This window comes from Salvia splendens, chromosome 4, assembly GCF_004379255.2.
Source record: "Salvia splendens isolate huo1 chromosome 4, SspV2, whole genome shotgun sequence".
In the NCBI taxonomy this organism is placed as follows: Eukaryota; Viridiplantae; Streptophyta; class Magnoliopsida; order Lamiales; family Lamiaceae; genus Salvia; species Salvia splendens.
This window is the reverse complement of record NC_056035.1, coordinates 14,159,242-14,165,396: the sequence shown is the minus strand read 5'-3', so window position 1 is coordinate 14,165,396 and position 6,155 is coordinate 14,159,242. Positions and strand designations below refer to the sequence as shown.

The window sequence follows — 6,155 nt, the reverse complement described above, 5'->3', positions numbered from 1 at the left end:
AATAATTAATTGATCTGAACACTTCAAGATCATCTCTCTTTTAGGAAAACTTCAATATGATTTTAAATTTTCTATAGGCAAGTGATTTTTAAGTGAGCTAGTATTTGTTAATTGATTTGAGTGAAATTATCAAAATATTCCGATATATCCTAACTATGGTTATCAATATACATCCAAAAATATAAGTCCGGTATGTCTTTTCACGTAGTTATATATATACCCATGGGGTGCATTATGTTGCTAACTATAACTCTTCAACGCAGTATATTGATAATGTCAACATGATGACATTAAAATATCAACATATAATGTCAACACAGTATATTGAAATGTCAACAAAATTATGTGTTGATATTTTAATGTCTTGGTGTTGACATTTTTAATACACTGCGGTGGTGTTTGGTTTCCAAGATATAATTTAGGATTCAGTTGTGAGATTATTTTAGTCATAAGGGGTTAGCTATGACTAATTATCTCATGATTATCCATCCACGATTGAATTGTGAAATTAAATCTCATGAACCAAACAGACTACAAATTTAATCCTGGATATAATCTTGTAAATCAAATATCCCTGCATTGATAAGTTAACAGAATTAGTAACTAGAAAATTAGCAATAAATCACGTCTCTATAGTCCATATAATTAATTTCCCGTAGCATAACAGTGATACTACTTGAAACCTTCGCTAAATTGATCTTATTCAACAAACTTACATCAAACGTCAACGTCAACGTCAACATCAACGTCAACGTCAACGTCAACGTCAACATGTGTGCTTACTATTAAAACTTGGAAGAAAAGGTTACGATAGCAAGCCCCTCTCTCTCTTTTTACAGCCTCGTGGACGGACGAAAGAAGGGAAGTTACAGAACGGGGCAAATCCTTTCCTTATTCAAGAACTTCTGCACCACCTTCTTAGTAAGACAACCTTACTAATAGAAAGGGGATGCGCTCAAGCACAACGGAGGAGCCGCCCCCACCAGGCAGGCCTCTCTTATTACTTTTTTGTATTCCCCTGTTCTTCCTATATCTAGGACCAGTGTGGAGCCAGTATGCTTCGACTTATAGCATCTTCCCTTGTTTTTGGCAGGACGCGGAGATCAGAGTAAAAAATAATATAAATGTTGTACGCAAATATTGCAAATTCATTTGAATTTAACTGGCATCTGCATGTTGCTGAAATTTCATTATATTCCACCAAACGGTAAATTAAAGACTAAAGGTTCATTTTGGTCCTTAACATGTTGCGATTTTACTATTTTGGTCCAACACATTATCTTTTGAATTATTCGGTCCATCATAAATAAAAATGGGTCACATTTGATCCGAATTTGACGGAACTGTTAAAATTTAACAGTCAACAAATTTTAATTACATTTTGACCAGATTAAGTTAATAAATATGTTATATTAATGTCTAATATCTAATTAACCCAAACCTAACTCACCACCTCCGCCATGACGTCTACCTTCCATCATCCCTCAGCCTCATCTTCCGTCCTCACCATCTCATCCCTCAGCCTCACCCCCTCCTTACATCATCTCCCTCACCACCTCCGACACGTCGTCCACCTTACTCGCATCGCTCAACTCAGCAATCAATCCCTCGTAGCTGTCGCAATCGGGGACGCATCCCGCCCTCCCCATATCCCTTTCAACACCTCCACCGCTTCCCCAAATTGACCGATTTTCGAAAGAGTCAGAAATAGGTAATTGCAAGTGCCGCAATCGGGGGTGTATCCGATCGATTTCATCTCCGACAAAATTAGCGACGACGACGCCTTTCGATGTTGCCGCAACCACGATTTGAGAGGAGGAGGTGGAACTACGTGGGGGGGGCAGCCGTAGCGGAGGGTGCCTGGACGACGGCGAGGGAATGGCGAAGGCGATGGGGAGGTGGTCGATGGAGGGGTCGAGGGTGAAGGAGAGGGAGAGGAGGCGAGATGACGACTTGACGGCGAGCAGCAGCGACAGAGCACCGGGAGTCGGAAGCCGGCATGTCTGAGGAGAAATGAGGGTGCCGCGAAATCGATTCTGAGGCAGAGGGGATGACACCGAGAAGACAGTGTTTCAATTTGGAACTTCTAATTGAGAAGAAAAGAGCGAGAGAAGGACATGATAGAGATAGAAAGAGGGAGGAGGAGGAGGACCGAAGGTGATGGTACGGCGGAGCTTGACGGCAGAGATGCTGGGGGGTTTATATTTTTATTTATAATATAAAAGTTTTTTTTATTTATAATAATAATTATTATTATTGAATTAATTAAAAATGATTAATTGGGTCAAAATCAGGTAAATCCACGTTGACTGTTAATATTTAACGGTTCCATCCATTTTGGACTGATTGTGGCCCGAGTTGAAATGTATGGGACCGAATAATTCAAAAGATAATGTTTTGGACCAAAATCGTAAAATCGCAATATGTTAAGGACCAAAATAAGCCTTTAGTCTAAATTAAAATTTAAACCTTTTCGGGTTAAAATCACCTGCTACGCGGCGTACAGTATCCTAGTGATGACTATGAAGTCAACCACTCCCTTAGGAAAAAAAATTACTTTTACTTTTCAATTCATATTCGTAATATTGTTGCGGATGTAAATTATTCAGGGTGAAAATTTTGATTACATAAAACAAAGATTAAGATTTTAAACAAATTATTTTAATTAATTACTTCAAAAATATAGTAGTACTCCATAATTTATTTAAAAAGAGAATTTGCAAGTGTTAAACATAACGACGGACTCCCTCCGTTCGCTAAAAATAGAAAGTTTGAAGACGGCACAAATATAAATATGAAATTGGTAACTATGAGAGAGATATAAAGAAAATAATATATACTATATTAATAGTGGGAAAAGATGTTTGCCTAAGAGAAAAAATTTGTCAAAAATAAAAAAAATTGATTAATTTTGTGAGACAAAGTGGAATTGCAAAAGAAGATTATTGTTTGTGGATAAAAAAAGTATACTCTATTAAATAACTCTCATGTGATGCCCCGCTATCACCCACTCATTATTTTAAATTATTATCAAAAGAACGTCAACCATTTAACAAAATGTTATCGGAGAACCCAAGCCATTTTCAAATGACTAGATTGATTGGAGAGTTTCAAAGTGGCAAAAGATGTGGAGTATCACACGATGCAAAGAAGAATATATATATATATATATATACATAGTTATTGAAATTGTTTGAGATGGAATGTCATGGATTATTACATGGTTACACCAATGAACCGAGGCCTTGGAACTTTTACAAATGAAAGAATGAATATGTCTACATCTACTAAACAAGGAGGTAATAGAATTTAATGTTGTATACATATGGGCATTTCAACTAGCTGCACCTCCTGCAAAAGAAATCAGCTCTCCTCTCACTGAGTTAATACTCTAGTCCTATGTTTTGCAAGTAAGGGGACAGGCAACACTACTTTATCAACAAAAGACCTATGCCTTGCTAAAGGAGCAAAGTCTGCTCCTGCATTACTATATGTATACCTAATACAATCAAACAAAAAGGGAGTTATTAGCCAAGTACTCTACTCCAATTACCACCAAAACAAATTAAGTTCAAAGCAAAGAGGGGATTCGTTGCACAATAGGATCAACCCATTTATTGATTCATGAGTACATCTTATGTACTGCCCCACAAACAGCCAATCAATGGGAACAAAGAGCCAAAGAATGCTGATTTGATTTCTGCCATATCTCAACAAATTGCAGCAACAGCTTATATATATGTTTTCCCCTTCAATATCGGTTTCCCTTCACCACTCACCACTTCAAAATCACATTCTTCCTTCCCCACAAATCACAACCGAGAGTAAGAGAGTGAGTAGAAGTTGCTGTGCCTTTCAAACACCATTTGAAGTGGGAGTTTTTCCCAATCCATCAGCCACAAGGAATCAGGTAGCACATACTCACCCTTATACCTTCTTTTCATCCACTTAAAACATCACAACATGTTCATATGGGGAAATAAACCTCAAGCATGTTTAGGGCACCACCACTTCAAAATCATGGCATAATAGAAATAATGGAAGAACAATAGAACACAGAGCTCAAGCATGCTCTTTTATTCAGTTTTAAAATGAAACAGAAAAATTTTAATCCCTCTCAAGCTTTAGATCCCATAACAGCAACCCCTCTCAAATTCTAAATGATAAAAGGATTTAGGATGAGAGCTTGTCCCTCCTAAAACTCAGATTCGGCCAACTCTAAAACCCAAAATTCTAAAGCAAGTACCATGAGTCAAGAACTGAATTTTAGGATGAGGAACTTAGCTTAGGAAAGAGCCGTCGGGAGGCTCCGAGCTTAGCCGACGGAGGAGCGTATGGCGTCGAGCAGATGCTGTGAGCTGCCCTCGAGGCAGCGGCTGTTCCGGCAGTGAAACGGCAGCCTCGGTGCGACGCTGACGGTAAGTGCACAGAGGCAACAACGGCGAGACCGCTGAAAGCCATATCCTCAATACTTTAATGATTTCGATAATGAAATCTAATTCTAGATTTGAATTAATTCAACCACACATTTATAAGTGGAGATAAAATCACCAACCTCCATCCATGCTTTCTTCATTTGTTGTAGAGGTTGAAATCCACCATTTGATGTTTATCTTCTTTAATTGGATTCTTCAATTGATGTTATCCCCTCTTTAACCCCAAGCCTTTAATAATTCTTTTGATGGATAAAGAATTAAGAAGTTTAATGTATACTATGTATATATACGCATACACGTCCGAGACTCTTTTCTGTGCATGCAACTATTATCTTTTAGTATGTTTATTATGCATGAAAACACACATATATATAGATGCCATACGGCTTTTCCGAAAGTTTGCATCTATTCGCATAATGACTGTAACTATGCATTAACCGAACTCTTCAAGTCAAAAGACGTGTCGGTTGGAATTGTGAGTAACCAATTCACATACAATATTTGTTAATTAGAATTTATCAATACTAATAAACTCCTACATGCACCGTAACCATATCGGTAACCATATGTATATATAAGCATTACCTTTTATATATATTATATATAATATATATTATAATGAAACTTTTCGTACACATACATATGTATATAATATACATATCCTATAATATAATTAGAGGTAAGAGAGGAGGGTTATCAATACACCCGAATTCTAACTCTTTAATCGAAACCAATCCATCACGGGATCGTCTTTTATATTAGAATCCTTATCATTTAATATAAACTTGATCCTTATAATTAAACCGATAGACACATAGGTCATATAAGAATATAAATATTCTTACATTCTCTCACTTGACCTTTGTGTCGTCTTGACAGTTTAATTACCATAATGCGCACTTTATATCAAGTTCATAAATCCTTTAAATACCATATAAAATTAGAATCGATCGAATCATGGCGGTCACACATCATTAAGCGACATGATTCCTTCCATGTATCACAAATCAATTCTAACTTCATATTATCTTTTCATTGATATGATCCTTTATTCTCAATTTATCATATGTTATCCAAAACCATAATGTATACATACTATAATGATAACATATTTAATAAACAGAAACACAACTTTAATTGAATTCCAAGTGTCGTATACCTTATGAGCACAATATAATTGCATAGCAAGACTTTCTCTATAATACCCATATATTTTTCATGGCCAATAAACATTTGGGTGATAATCCTTTATTTAACGGATCCGTTCCAATTATACTTGTCCTAATATGCTCAACGAACACTTTATGTTTCTGTACTTCTTCCTCGGCAGACAAGTACTTAAACTTAATGTGTTTATTACCTTACATGTACTTATCTTTCTTTATAAAGAAGTATCCGCGAAAATAATCCCAGAAATTCTCAGCGCTTGGCTGTAATGTTAACAACCCCAAGCCCGAGATTAAATTTCGCAATCACTTTTCATGAACGTTGGCCTCAAAGCATGCCATATTCAACTTTCATAGTAGAAATAGCAATGACAAACTATTTTCCACTTTTCCATAATATTGCTCCCACGACTTAATGGAACAAATAACCAAACGTCAATTTTCACTATTGACGCATCTGGCATAGTCTGAATCTGAATATCCAATGACTTTTATGTCATCGGATCCCCTTTTCATAAGCATGTGCTCTTTGGTGCCTTGCAAGCACCTGAGG

At 36.5% G+C, this 6,155-nt stretch overlaps 1 long non-coding RNA gene across 1 annotated transcript; it reads right to left on the bottom strand.

The window, feature by feature from the left end:
- Positions 1-3,176: 3,176 nt before the first annotated feature.
- LOC121798734 lies at positions 3,177-4,980 on the bottom strand. Its single transcript, XR_006050085.1, has 2 exons — positions 4,556-4,980; positions 3,177-4,450 (listed from the first exon to the last, which is right to left on the bottom strand). It is a non-coding gene; the product is annotated as an uncharacterized LOC121798734 (long non-coding RNA).
- Between the last annotated feature and the right edge of the window lie 1,175 nt (positions 4,981-6,155).